At 57.7% G+C, this 14,364-nt stretch overlaps 1 long non-coding RNA gene across 1 annotated transcript; it reads left to right on the top strand.

Moving 5' to 3' along the window:
* The first annotated feature begins 540 nt into the window (after window positions 1-540).
* Window positions 541-13,478, top strand: LOC141219278 (uncharacterized). The gene is made up of 2 exons (XR_012287857.1): window positions 541-908; window positions 8,526-13,478. It is a non-coding gene; the product is annotated as an uncharacterized lncRNA (long non-coding RNA).
* The last annotated feature ends 886 nt before the right edge of the window (window positions 13,479-14,364 follow it).

Here is a 14,364-nt window from a genome sequence, read left to right as displayed (position 1 = left end):
CCTCCAGCGGGGGACGGTCACCGTGGTAACTCAACCTCCAGCGGGGCACGGTCACCGTGGTAACTCCACCTCCAGCGGGGGGCGGTCACCGTGGTAACTCCACCTCCAGCGGGGGACGGTCACCGTGGTAACTCCACCTCCAGCGGGGGACGGTCACCGTGGTAACTCCACCTCCAGCGGGGGCGGTGAGGTGAGGAGGAGCCGCTGCAGATCCCCCATACAACACTGAGGAGCCGCAGTCACATGGAGCAGGAGCCTCCACAGGAACAGCTCTGATCTCACCCCACACTCTCCTCTCACAGATTCACCACAAACCCTCCCTGTAATCTCACCGGAATGGCGGGAAGCGGAAACCTGCTGCTGGCTGATACCAGAGAGCAAGAGCTGCGCACACCCAGGACGGAGCTGCTGCACTGAGAGCGGGAGGACCTGTGGTGACGTCACCGCCATGTGATCAGGGGGCGGGGCTCAGGAGAGAAGTGGTGAAGGACCTGTGGTGACGTCACCGCCATGTGATCAGGGGGCGGAGCTGAGGAGAGAAGTGGTGAAGGACCTGTGGTGACGTCACCGCCATGTGATCAGGGGGCGGAGCTCAGGAGAGGTGGTGAAGGACCCGTGTTTACGTCACTGCCACGTGATCAGGGGGCGGGGCTTCGGGTGGTGATTGGCTCTCGCAGTGTTTCCTCACAGACTGTAATGAGTCTATAATCTATAGGCAGCGTCTAGATTGGAGTTGATTTCTGGAGGGGGAGGAGTGATTTCATTCTATCATGACGTCACCGGAAGGGGCGGGGCCTTCTCAGTCCAGCGGACACTATCCATCGTGCAGCTGCAGCAGTGCACATTGTGCCGGGACAGGAGGATGGTGATGAGGAGCTCGTGTTCAGCCTTCTGCTGTGAGGATTGAGGTGAGAAGAACTGACCATGTGAATAAATGCTGTGGAGGCATAAAGGGGGCTGTGTGGGTGGTGTGAGGAGGCGTGGGGTATGTAGAGGGACATCCAGGGGGCTGTGTGGGTGGTGTGAGGAGGCGTGGGGTATGTAGAGGGACATCCAGGGGGCTGTGCGGGTGGTGTGAGGGGGCGTGGGGTATGTAGAGGGACATCCAGGGGGCTGCGCGGGTGGTGTGAGGGGGCGTGGGGTATGTAGAGGGACATCCAGGGGGCTGTGCGGGTGGTGTGAGGGGGCGTGGGGTATGTAGAGGGACATCCAGGGGGCTGCGTGGGTGGTGTGAGGGGGCGTGGGGTATGTAGAGGGGGCATCCAGGGGGCTGCGTGGGTGGTGTGAGGGGGCGTGGGGTAGGTAGAGGGGGCATCCAGGGGGCTGCGTGGGTGGTGTGAGGGGGCGTGGGGTAGGTAGAGGGGGCATCCAGGGGGCTGCGTGGGTGGTGTGAGGGGGCGTGGGGTAGGTAGAGGGGGCATCCAGGGGGCTGCGTGGGTGGTGTGAGGGGGCGTGGGGTAGGTAGAGGGGGCATCCAGGGGGCTGCGTGGGTGGTGTGAGGGGGCGTGGGGTAGGTAGAGGGGGCATCCAGGGGGCTGCGTGGGTGGTGTGAGGGGGCGTGGGGTAGGTAGAGGGGGCATCCAGGGGGCTGCGTGGGTGGTGTGAGGGGGCGTGGGGTAGGTAGAGGGGGCATCCAGGGGGCTGCGTGGGTGGTGTGAGGGGGCGTGGGGTAGGTAGAGGGGGCATCCAGGGGGCTGCGTGGGTGGTGTGAGGGGGCGTGGGGTAGGTAGAGGGGGCATCCAGGGGGCTGCGTGGGTGGTGTGAGGGGGCGTGGGGTAGGTAGAGGGGGCATCCAGGGGGCTGCGTGGGTGGTGTGAGGGGGCGTGGGGTAGGTAGAGGGGGCATCCAGGGGGCTGCGTGGGTGGTGTGAGGGGGCGTGGGGTAGGTAGAGGGGGCATCCAGGGGGCTGCGTGGGTGGTGTGAGGGGGCGTGGGGTAGGTAGAGGGGGCATCCAGGGGGCTGCGTGGGTGGTGTGAGGGGGCGTGGGGTAGGTAGAGGGGGCATCCAGGGGGCTGCGTGGGTGGTGTGAGGGGGCGTGGGGTAGGTAGAGGGGGCATCCAGGGGGCTGCGTGGGTGGTGTGAGGGGGCGTGGGGTAGGTAGAGGGGGCATCCAGGGGGCTGCGTGGGTGGTGTGAGGGGGCGTGGGGTAGGTAGAGGGGGCATCCAGGGGGCTGCGTGGGTGGTGTGAGGGGGCGTGGGGTAGGTAGAGGGGGCATCCAGGGGGCTGCGTGGGTGGTGTGAGGGGGCGTGGGGTAGGTAGAGGGGGCATCCAGGGGGCTGCGTGGGTGGTGTGAGGGGGCGTGGGGTAGGTAGAGGGGGCATCCAGGGGGCTGCGTGGGTGGTGTGAGGGGGCGTGGGGTAGGTAGAGGGGGCATCCAGGGGGCTGCGTGGGTGGTGTGAGGGGGCGTGGGGTAGGTAGAGGGGGCATCCAGGGGGCTGCGTGGGTGGTGTGAGGGGGCGTGGGGTAGGTAGAGGGGGCATCCAGGGGGCTGCGTGGGTGGTGTGAGGGGGCGTGGGGTAGGTAGAGGGGGCATCCAGGGGGCTGCGTGGGTGGTGTGAGGGGGCGTGGGGTAGGTAGAGGGGGCATCCAGGGGGCTGCGTGGGTGGTGTGAGGGGGCGTGGGGTAGGTAGAGGGGGCATCCAGGGGGCTGCGTGGGTGGTGTGAGGGGGCGTGGGGTAGGTAGAGGGGGCATCCAGGGGGCTGCGTGGGTGGTGTGAGGGGGCGTGGGGTAGGTAGAGGGGGCATCCAGGGGGCTGCGTGGGTGGTGTGAGGGGGCGTGGGGTAGGTAGAGGGGGCATCCAGGGGGCTGCGTGGGTGGTGTGAGGGGGCGTGGGGTAGGTAGAGGGGGCATCCAGGGGGCTGCGTGGGTGGTGTGAGGGGGCGTGGGGTAGGTAGAGGGGGCATCCAGGGGGCTGCGTGGGTGGTGTGAGGGGGCGTGGGGTAGGTAGAGGGGGCATCCAGGGGGCTGCGTGGGTGGTGTGAGGGGGCGTGGGGTAGGTAGAGGGGGCATCCAGGGGGCTGCGTGGGTGGTGTGAGGGGGCGTGGGGTAGGTAGAGGGGGCATCCAGGGGGCTGCGTGGGTGGTGTGAGGGGGCGTGGGGTAGGTAGAGGGGGCATCCAGGGGGCTGCGTGGGTGGTGTGAGGGGGCGTGGGGTAGGTAGAGGGGGCATCCAGGGGGCTGCGTGGGTGGTGTGAGGGGGCGTGGGGTAGGTAGAGGGGGCATCCAGGGGGCTGCGTGGGTGGTGTGAGGGGGCGTGGGGTAGGTAGAGGGGGCATCCAGGGGGCTGCGTGGGTGGTGTGAGGGGGCGTGGGGTAGGTAGAGGGGGCATCCAGGGGGCTGCGTGGGTGGTGTGAGGGGGCGTGGGGTAGGTAGAGGGGGCATCCAGGGGGCTGCGTGGGTGGTGTGAGGGGGCGTGGGGTAGGTAGAGGGGGCATCCAGGGGGCTGCGTGGCTGGTGTGAGGGGGCGTGGGGTAGGTAGAGGGGGCATCCAGGGGGCTGCGTGGCTGGTGTGAGGGGGCGTGGGGTAGGTAGAGGGGGCATCCAGGGGGCTGCGTGGCTGGTGTGAGGGGGCGTGGGGTAGGTAGAGGGGGCATCCAGGGGGCTGCGTGGCTGGTGTGAGGGGGCGTGGGGTAGGTAGAGGGGGCATCCAGGGGGCTGCGTGGCTGGTGTGAGGGGGCGTGGGGTAGGTAGAGGGGGCATCCAGGGGGCTGCGTGGCTGGTGTGAGGGGGCGTGGGGTAGGTAGAGGGGGCATCCAGGGGGCTGCGTGGGTGGTGTGAGGGGGCGTGGGGTAGGTAGAGGGGGCATCCAGGGGGCTGCGTGGGTGGTGTGAGGGGGCGTGGGGTAGGTAGAGGGGGCATCCAGGGGGCTGCGTGGGTGGTGTGAGGGGGCGTGGGGTAGGTAGAGGGGGCATCCAGGGGGCTGCGTGGGTGGTGTGAGGGGGCGTGGGGTAGGTAGAGGGGGCATCCAGGGGGCTGCGTGGGTGGTGTGAGGGGGCGTGGGGTAGGTAGAGGGGGCATCCAGGGGGCTGCGTGGGTGGTGTGAGGGGGCGTGGGGTAGGTAGAGGGGGCATCCAGGGGGCTGCGTGGGTGGTGTGAGGGGGCGTGGGGTAGGTAGAGGGGGCATCCAGGGGGCTGCGTGGGTGGTGTGAGGGGGCGTGGGGTAGGTAGAGGGGGCATCCAGGGGGCTGCGTGGGTGGTGTGAGGGGGCGTGGGGTAGGTAGAGGGGGCATCCAGGGGGCTGCGTGGGTGGTGTGAGGGGGCGTGGGGTAGGTAGAGGGGGCATCCAGGGGGCTGCGTGGGTGGTGTGAGGGGGCGTGGGGTAGGTAGAGGGGGCATCCAGGGGGCTGCGTGGCTGGTGTGAGGGGGCGTGGGGTAGGTAGAGGGGGCATCCAGGGGGCTGCGTGGCTGGTGTGAGGGGGCGTGGGGTAGGTAGAGGGGGCATCCAGGGGGCTGCGTGGCTGGTGTGAGGGGGCGTGGGGTAGGTAGAGGGGGCATCCAGGGGGCTGCGTGGCTGGTGTGAGGGGGCGTGGGGTAGGTAGAGGGGGCATCCAGGGGGCTGCGTGGCTGGTGTGAGGGGGCGTGGGGTAGGTAGAGGGGGCATCCAGGGGGCTGCGTGGCTGGTGTGAGGGGGCGTGGGGTAGGTAGAGGGGGCATCCAGGGGGCTGCGTGGCTGGTGTGAGGAGGCGTGGGGTAGGTAGAGGGACATCCAGGGGGCTGCGCGGGTGGTGTGAGGAGGCGTGGGGTAGGTAGAGGGACATCCAGGGGGCTGCGCGGGTGGTGTGAGGAGGCGTGGGGTAGGTAGAGGGACATCCAGGGGGCTGCGCGGGTGGTGTGAGGGGGCGTGGGGTATGTAGAGGGACATCCAGGGGGCTGCGCGGGTGGTGTGAGGGGGCGTGGGGTATGTAGAGGGACATCCAGGGGGCTGCGCGGGTGGTGTGAGGGGGCGTGGGGTATGTAGAGGGACATCCAGGGGGCTGCGCGGGTGGTGTGAGGGGGCGTGGGGTATGTAGAGGGACATCCAGGGGGCTGCGCGGGTGGTGTGAGGGGGCGTGGGGTATGTAGAGGGGGCATCCAGGGGGCTGCGTGGGTGGTGTGAGGGGGCGTGGGGTATGTAGAGGGGGCATCCAGGGGGCTGCGTGGGTGGTGTGAGGGGGCGTGGGGTAGGTAGAGGGGGCATCCAGGGGGCTGCGTGGGTGGTGTGAGGGGGCGTGGGGTAGGTAGAGGGGGCATCCAGGGGGCTGCGTGGGTGGTGTGAGGGGGCGTGGGGTAGGTAGAGGGGGCATCCAGGGGGCTGCGTGGGTGGGGTAGGTAGAGGGGGCATCCAGGGGGCTGCGTGGGTGGTGTGAGGGGGCGTGGGGTAGGTAGAGGGGGCATCCAGGGGGCTGCGTGGGTGGTGTGAGGGGGCGTGGGGTAGGTAGAGGGGGCATCCAGGGGGCTGCGTGGGTGGTGTGAGGGGGCGTGGGGTAGGTAGAGGGGGCATCCAGGGGGCTGCGTGGGTGGTGTGAGGGGGCGTGGGGTAGGTAGAGGGGGCATCCAGGGGGCTGCGTGGGTGGTGTGAGGGGGCGTGGGGTAGGTAGAGGGGGCATCCAGGGGGCTGCGTGGGTGGTGTGAGGGGGCGTGGGGTAGGTAGAGGGGGCATCCAGGGGGCTGCGTGGGTGGTGTGAGGGGGCGTGGGGTAGGTAGAGGGGGCATCCAGGGGGCTGCGTGGGTGGTGTGAGGGGGCGTGGGGTAGGTAGAGGGGGCATCCAGGGGGCTGCGTGGCTGGTGTGAGGGGGCGTGGGGTAGGTAGAGGGGGCATCCAGGGGGCTGCGTGGCTGGTGTGAGGGGGCGTGGGGTAGGTAGAGGGGGCATCCAGGGGGCTGCGTGGCTGGTGTGAGGGGGCGTGGGGTAGGTAGAGGGGGCATCCAGGGGGCTGCGTGGCTGGTGTGAGGGGGCGTGGGGTAGGTAGAGGGGGCATCCAGGGGGCTGCGTGGCTGGTGTGAGGGGGCGTGGGGTAGGTAGAGGGGGCATCCAGGGGGCTGCGTGGCTGGTGTGAGGGGGCGTGGGGTAGGTAGAGGGGGCATCCAGGGGGCTGCGTGGCTGGTGTGAGGGGGCGTGGGGTAGGTAGAGGGGGCATCCAGGGGGCTGCGTGGCTGGTGTGAGGGGGCGTGGGGTAGGTAGAGGGGGCATCCAGGGGGCTGCGTGGCTGGTGTGAGGGGGCGTGGGGTAGGTAGAGGGGGCATCCAGGGGGCTGCGTGGCTGGTGTGAGGGGGCGTGGGGTAGGTAGAGGGGGCATCCAGGGGGCTGCGTGGCTGGTGTGAGGGGGCGTGGGGTAGGTAGAGGGGGCATCCAGGGGGCTGCGTGGCTGGTGTGAGGGGGCGTGGGGTAGGTAGAGGGGGCATCCAGGGGGCTGCGTGGCTGGTGTGAGGGGGCGTGGGGTAGGTAGAGGGGGCATCCAGGGGGCTGCGTGGCTGGTGTGAGGGGGCGTGGGGTAGGTAGAGGGGGCATCCAGGGGGCTGCGTGGCTGGTGTGAGGGGGCGAGGGGTAGGTAGAGGGGGCATCCAGGGGGCTGCGTGGCTGGTGTGAGGGGGCGTGGGGTAGGTAGAGGGGGCATCCAGGGGGCTGCGTGGCTGGTGTGAGGGGGCGAGGGGTAGGTAGAGGGGGCATCCAGGGGGCTGCGTGGCTGGTGTGAGGGGGCGAGGGGTAGGTAGAGGGGGCATCCAGGGGGCTGCGTGGCTGGTGTGAGGGGGCGAGGGGTAGGTAGAGGGGGCTTCCAGGGGGCTGCGTGGCTGGTGTGAGGGGGCGTGGGGTAGGTAGAGGGGGCATCCAGGGGGCTGCGTGGCTGGTGTGAGGGGGCGTGGGGTAGGTAGAGGGGGCATCCAGGGGGCTGCGTGGCTGGTGTGAGGGGGCGTGGGGTAGGTAGAGGGGGCATCCAGGGGGCTGCGTGGCTGGTGTGAGGGGGCATCCAGGGGGCTGCGTGGCTGGTGTGAGGGGGCATCCAGGGGTTTGTAGAGGGTTATCCAAGGGCCTGCGTGGTTGGTGTGAGGAGGCATGGGCTGTGCATGTAGAGGGGCATCCAGGGGGCTGTGTGGGTGGTGTGAGGGGGTATGTGGAGGGGCTGTGTGGGTGGTGTGAGGGGGTATGTGGAGGGGCATCCAGGGGGCTGCGTGGGTGGTGAGAGGGGGTATGTAGAGGGGCATCCAGGGGGCTGCGTGAGTGGTGTGAGGAGGCATGAGGTATGTAGAGTGGCATCCAGGGGGCTGTGTGGGTGGTGTGAGGGGGTATGTAGAGGGGCATCCAGGGGGCTGTGTGGTTGGTGTGAGGGGGCATGGGGTATGTAGAGGGGCAGCCAGGGGGCTGTGTGGCTGGTGTGAGGAGGCATGGGGTATGTAGAGGAGTATCCAGGGGGCTGCGTGAGTGGTGTGAGGAGGCATGGGGTATGTAGAGGAGTATCCAAGGGGCTGCGTGAGTGGTGTGAGGAGGCATGAGGTATGCAGAGGGGCATCCAGGGGGCTGCATGGCTGGTGTGACTGAGGAATGGGGTATGTAGAGGGGCATCCAGGGGGCTGTGTGGCTGGTGTGAGTGGGCATGGGGTATGTAGAGGGGCATCCAGAGGGCTGTGTGGCTGGTGTGAGGGGGCATGGGGTAGGTAGAGGGGCATCCAGGGGGCTGTGTGGGTGGTGTGAGGGGGCATGGGGTAGGTAGAGGGGCATCCAGGGGGCTGCGTGGCTGGTGTGAGGGGGCATGGGGTAGGTAGAGGGGCATCCAGGGGGCTGCGCGGCTGGTGTGAGGGGGCATGGGGTAGGTAGAGGGGCATCCAGGGGGCTGCGCGGCTGGTGTGAGGGGGCATGGGGTAGGTAGAGGGGCATCCAGGGGGCTGCGCGGCTGGTGTGAGGGGGCATGGGGTAGGTAGAGGGGCATCCAGGGGCCTGCGCGGTTGGTGTGAGGAGGCATGGGCTGTGCATGTAGAGGGGCATCCACTGAGAAGGGTTATTGCAGAGGGCTTGCACAGGATAAGGGCTGATGGTGCATGTTGATGTGCTGATACTGCATGCACAGGGCTGCTTCTTGGGCGTGCTTCACAGTGAAGGGGGTAATGCAGGTATGTTGCTACATGTTGATGGGTTTGCACTGATGCTGCATGTTGGCGGTTGCACAGGACTGCTTGCTGTGTGGATTGCATAGTCAAGGTGATGATGCATGATGGCGCTGCATGTTGGGGATTGCACTGGGAAAGGGGTTATGTTGCAACAGGCTAGTCTAAAAAAAGGGGGTGATGTATGGCATTGATCTTGCACAGAGATTGTGCTGATACATGCATAGGGCTGCACTTTGTGGGGCTTTCACAAGTGTGGTGGTACATGTAAATGTCTGCATGTAGGGGGGCTTGTGTGACGACTCATTATCTGGCCGTTTGTGTACAGTGTGAACTGTTCTGGATTAGGCCAGACTACAAATATTGTTCCTTTCTTTGGTAAATCAAGATATGTTAGCCATTGTTTCATGTCAGATGGGCCGGAGTCCTAATTGTGTGTTCATTTGTAGATTGTCTGACACGTGGATTTCCTCAATCCCTCGGCCTACATGTTCACCTTCCATCTTTCTCTCATAGAAGGCTGCGGATCTCCTCTGTGAAGCCTCCAGCAGTTGTTCTCCATCATTTTTACATTCCATCTCCTTAATATCCTGATGAAATCTTTCTCCTTGCTCTTCGCTAACAGCACCAATGTTTTCAGTTAAGTTGTCCAAATGGGAATGTAAAAAATGTAATGTGGTGGCAGGAGAACTCTTGTGGGATAAAGTAAACTTTTGGAAACTGTTCTTGAGTCCAGGTTGCAAAGATGTTCTCGTTGGTCAAACTTTTTTTTGGCTCCAGTGATGAGTCCTATCTCGGCTGTCATTCACAGAAAAGCATGGGTACTTTGTATATCCTCCTTGATACCCAAGGAGCAAAGAGAGAACTTACAGATAACACCTATTGGTCATCCTTTATCCTCTTGGTTAAGGTAAATTTGTCACTAGGTTTTTCTCATTTAAGCTGCAGCCACCACCGTAAGGCCATATATACCTTATTCCATAAGGCTGTATACAAGTCCCCAGGCCGATCTGTATCACTTCAAGAACAGCATTTATCCTCACTGGAGGGGCAGCCTGCTCTGATGGGCCTTGCTGATCTTGGCACAATGCCTCCTATTTTGTGAATGGCGCCCTCCTCTGCTTCATTTGGATAACGCGTCCTATGTCATACACACAGTCTCTCTTTGCGCTCCTGCGCAGGTGCACGTCTCTCTGCACTGCTGAGGGCAGAGCAAAGTATCCTAATGTGCAGGGAAAGCTGAAAGAAAGCCGGCCTTATTCCAAGATCTATTGATGAAAATGTATTTTGTGGAAAAACCATTTACAGCAGATTCTTCCTCTTTGTGTGAACTGATCCCTGCAATTTCTCCTCTTACTCCTGCACGCCATGACGCGCAATATCCATTCACAGTCTTCATATCTCAGAAGTGCTCCATTGATTGTGGGGGCCTGATCCGTGCCATCGTGGTGTGCTACATACAGACCTCATTCTAATGGCAGGAACTATCAGCAACATGTTTTCTGTAATGTTACATTTGTTTGTTACGTTTTCTATTTTAACCCCTTCACACCTGGCCATTTTCCGTTTTTGCAATTTCGTTTTTTGCTCCCCTTGTTCCCAGAGCCATAGCGTTTTTATTTTTTGGTCAATATGGTCGTGTGAGGGCTTATTTTTTGCGGGACGAGTTGTACTTTTCAACGCCATTACTAATTTTACCATATCGTGTACGGGGAAAAAAATTCCAAGTGCGGTGAAATTGCAAAAAGAGTGCAATACCACAGATATTTTTTTTTTTTTACCACGTTCACTGAATGCTAAAACTGACCCGCCGTTATTCTCCAGGTCATTACGAGTTCGTAGACACCAAACATGTAGAGGTTCTTTTTTAAGTGGTGAAAAAAAATTCCAAAGTTTGGTAAAAAAAAAAAAAAATGGTGCCATTTTCCGAGACCTGTAGCGTCTCCATTTTTCATGATCTGGGGCTGGGTGAGGGCTTATTTTTTGTGCGCTGAGCTGAAGTTTTTATTGATACCATATTGGGGTAGATCCGATGTTTTGATCGCCCTTTTATTGCATTTTATTGCAATTTTGCAGCGACCAAAAAAAACGTTATTCTGGCGTTTAGAATTTTTTTTCTTGTTACACCATTTACCGATCGGATTAATTCTTTTTTTATATTGATAGATTGGGCGATTCTGAACGCAGCGATACCAAATATGTGTATGTGGGGGTTTTTTTGGTGTTTTTTTTTTTATTTTGAATGGGGCGAAAGGGTGGTGATTTAAACTTTTATATTTTTTTTTTATATTTTTTAAAACATTTCATTTTTTTTTTTTTTCACTTTTTGCTTGCTTCTATAGTCTCCATAGGAGACTAGAAGCAGCAATTGTCTGATCGCCTCTGCTACATAGAGGTGATGAGCAGATCCCCTGCATGCAGCAGAAATGGTCCTGTGCTATGAGCGCCGATCACTAGGTGGCGCTCATGACAACCACTGGTGTCTGCTGCAGACCCAGGGTTGTCATGCCCACCCATCTGCAACCCGCGATCACGTGATGGGGTCGCCGATGGGCGGGGTAAGTGACGCTCTTCCCGGAAGCGCGAGTTAAATGCCGCTGTCAGAGATTGACAGCGGCATTTCACATGTTAACAGCCGCGGGTGGATCGCGATTCCACCCGCGGCTGTTGCGGGCACATGTCAGCTGTAAGAATCAGCTGACATGTGCTCGGTTCAGTGCGGGCTCAGCGCCGGAGCCCTAACTGAACCGGTGGTGATGGCCCAAGGCGTACTAGTACGCCATGGGCCAGTAAGGGGTTAAAAATGTCAGTGATTTCTACATATAGATGTATTTTTGCCTTTTGTTATTTTAATTAAACAGGTTGAGTGAAGCTTGTTGTGGCATTAATGACCGGTAACTGATAGTTTGATCTCTATCAAGGTGGGTAAACGTTGAGTTTTCAAGAAATCCAGAAGTATCTCCACAAATGTCCACAATAATAGATCTGCAATGACGGGGATCGTGTTCCTCCTGCAGACTATTTTATTAGGTCACAGCAGTGTTTCTTTGGCAATCTTGGTCCGTCACAACCTTCTGTGGTGGTTTTGCCTTCCAGGTGGCCTGTAGAAGTAAAGTTTTAGTGGTCATTGTGACTGGGTGTGTGACAGCAGGAAGGGACACCAGGCCGACCATCAATCCAACCAGATTTATTGGAACAGGGAAAATGGAACGGCAGAAATGAAGGTAATTCTGCAGAGTCCGCAATGAGTCCACAACAGCAGAAACAATGTGATATTTCCGATGATGCGTTTGAAAATCAGGCTAAGGATCTTGCATCATTCTTTATTGAGAGGGGGTACAGTAAGCATTGTATTAAAAATGGATATAGGAGAGCGCGGTCCACCCCCCCGGAATACACTATTACAGTCTATAACAAAATCAAAAGATGGTCCTGGCCAACTTAGATTCATCTCCACTTATAATCAGGACTGGGGGTTATGAGAACCATTCTTGAGAGACATTGGTCTGTGTTACTCACTGAACCGTCACTTTCCTCTCATTTAACAGCATCTCCTCAAATGACACCTAGGCATTGTGAAAGTATTAAGGAGATTTTGGTCAAAAGCCGCTATGTTCCACCAAGATCCAATCCATTTGGAACAAGGTGGCCGATAAATGGTTGTTTTCCGTGCGGTCGCTGTGTGGTGTGCGTTAATGTCTCTCGCATCTCCGAGTTCTCAAACGCTTCTGGGAGCCGCCAATATACAATCAATTATCATATTACGTGCAGAACATCTAATTTGATATATTATGCCACATGCGGTTGCAGTAAAATCTATGTGGGATTAACATCCAGAGAATTGCGGGTGAGGACTAGGGAGCATGTGAGAGACATTTGCGCCGCGAGGACTGTGGCCGACGCAACCTCCTTAAAGATGATACCACGCCATTTTAAAATCTGTCATGGGAGAAATCCTAAAACATTTATGGCATCGATGTCATCCATAGTGGCATTAGGGGTGGAAACGTAAAAAAAAATTCTGGCTCAAAGGGAAACCAAATGGACAGTGGAACTGGGAACAATGACGTCCAATGGCCTCAATGAGGCCCTGAGCTTCACCCTGTGAGAGAAGAATCCATTCTGATTGTGTGGTCTCCATCTTGTCTTGTAACTTCTGTGTAATGGTGATCAAGTAACACTGATGGGCGGGGAGGAGTCACATTACTATTCACTCCCCTTATGGTTACTATTGGTTCATAGGTCAGAGGGCACTATTCCTTTGTCTCTGACCCTATTTAAAGTCCCACATGTGATAATAAAGCAGAAGTCTTTTCTAGTCCACCATACAAGGCTGTGCGGTATTGATTTCCCGAGCGCTCGTAAAACAAATCGTATTAATTTGGAGTTCGGAAGGCAGAGGAGAGCGTATTTCACTCACAACCCCATTTCTTTAATAGATCTAATCTGTGGTATTTTTATACAATTGTATGTGTTGATTTAAATTTGTTTTCTTTGTTATTTGTAACTTTCTCCCCCCCATAGTCTATATGGATCACCTACATATGGTTAATCAATATGAGGATACTACGAGCAACAATTAAATTGGACCAAGAAAATAGATTTTCGTACTGACAGAATCGTGTTGCAATTATAGGAAAATGATACTGCTTACTCTAACACATTTTTGCATTAAGTAGTTGCTTTGCTATACTTGTCTAAATGCGTTGCTGTGTTATTCTCTTTGGTGAGCGCGTGGGTGCTGTGCCACCCCTTGCCTCTGCGTCATGCACGGCATCTGCATGGTGTCTGCGCATGTTCGGGGGCCATGCCAACATGTCCTGGTTCCCTGTCATGCGTGGTTCACCTTGATTGCCGTGCGTGACGCATCTGGCTCGGGCGGTTCAGCACGCATGCGCCAATGATCCAGGAGTAGTGATGAGCGAGTATGTTCGTTTAACCCTTTTCGCTCATCACTATCCAGGAGATGATTGGTCCGTTCCAGTCACGTGACCGCAGGTCCTAAAGTATATTTAAACAGACATGGAAGGTCCTATTAAACAATCCCCTCGAGGAAGCCATAGGATATACCACGTGAAACACTTGTTGTGGTGCTTGTTTATTCTGGGTGCTGACACCTCATCTAATATGGGTAAAAGTGCATTATAATTCTTTAGCATTTTTTCATAGGGCACTATGGGCCATATGGCACGTGGTACATATCCATAGTGATGAAATATGCCATCATTTTGTACCAGTGCATAAATGACTTGAATACGAGCACTTCTTGTCCCAATAGATATTTAACATCTATTATGTTGTATATGTGTCACCCAGTTTGGTTGTCTGTGTGTCGTCCTTTTTAATCACGTTTGTCTTTTCTGTATATTGTTTACAATAAAGTTTTTTGATTCTTTGCCATATACTCCATATTTGGTTTGTTTTTGCTATATAACACTATATAACAGCAGAAACAAGTCTGGGAGTGCCTCCCGCCAGGGAAAATATAGAAATAGTCCTTGGATGAGTTCAATGGATCCAGCAGATGAGGGACACGACACAATCCCACGTTGCAGCTTCTATCAATCCACATACGCCACGAGGATCTGGCTGCAGCCTGAGACCCTCCAGCGTCGGGAGTCACCATGCAACTGATAGGGCCAAACATGAGTCTATTGTTCTGTCTACTGGGATCAGACCCTGGATGGGGAAAGGGTTCAAACCCACTAGATGCAACAAGAGCTATTGACCTAGGCCTGATTACATTACAGTCCATGAACACAGGTCGGGGGAGGGACACACTGTTACACCCCTTAAACTAAAGCAGGTTACATTACATAGAGTACATGAACACAGGCGGGAGAGGGACACACTGTTACATATTGGATAAAACATAAGTTGCTGAGGTTAGGACCATCAGGGACCCCAATGTTACTTAGGAAAGACTATGTCCATGTTTAATAAAGTAATTTTCAGGTATGCCTAGCACAGGTCTGTCCGTCCATTCATGGATTCTGTATGGGACGAATAAAAATAGGCCATCACAGCACTGTTGCCAGATCAGCTTTGCAGGTTGGAGCCTTGTCATGGACCATTTTCTTCAACTTCCACCAAAGATTTTCAATTGGATTGAGATCCGGACTATTTGCAGGCCATGACATTGACCTTATGTGTCTTCTTCAAGGAATGTTTTCACAGTTTTTGCTCTATGGCAGGATGCATTATCATCTTGAAAAATGATGTCATCATCCCCAAACATCCTTTCAATTGATGGGATAAGAAAACTGTCCAAAATATCAATGTAAACTT

The sequence above is a fragment of the Phyllobates terribilis genome, unplaced genomic scaffold (genome assembly GCF_046119375.1).
Source record: "Phyllobates terribilis strain yellow unplaced genomic scaffold, ASM4611937v1 Scaffold_259__1_contigs__length_2703414, whole genome shotgun sequence".
NCBI lineage: Eukaryota > Metazoa > Chordata > Amphibia > Anura > Dendrobatidae > Phyllobates > Phyllobates terribilis.
The sequence above is the reverse complement of the archived record's forward strand: the minus strand, read 5'-3'. Positions and strand labels throughout refer to the sequence as shown.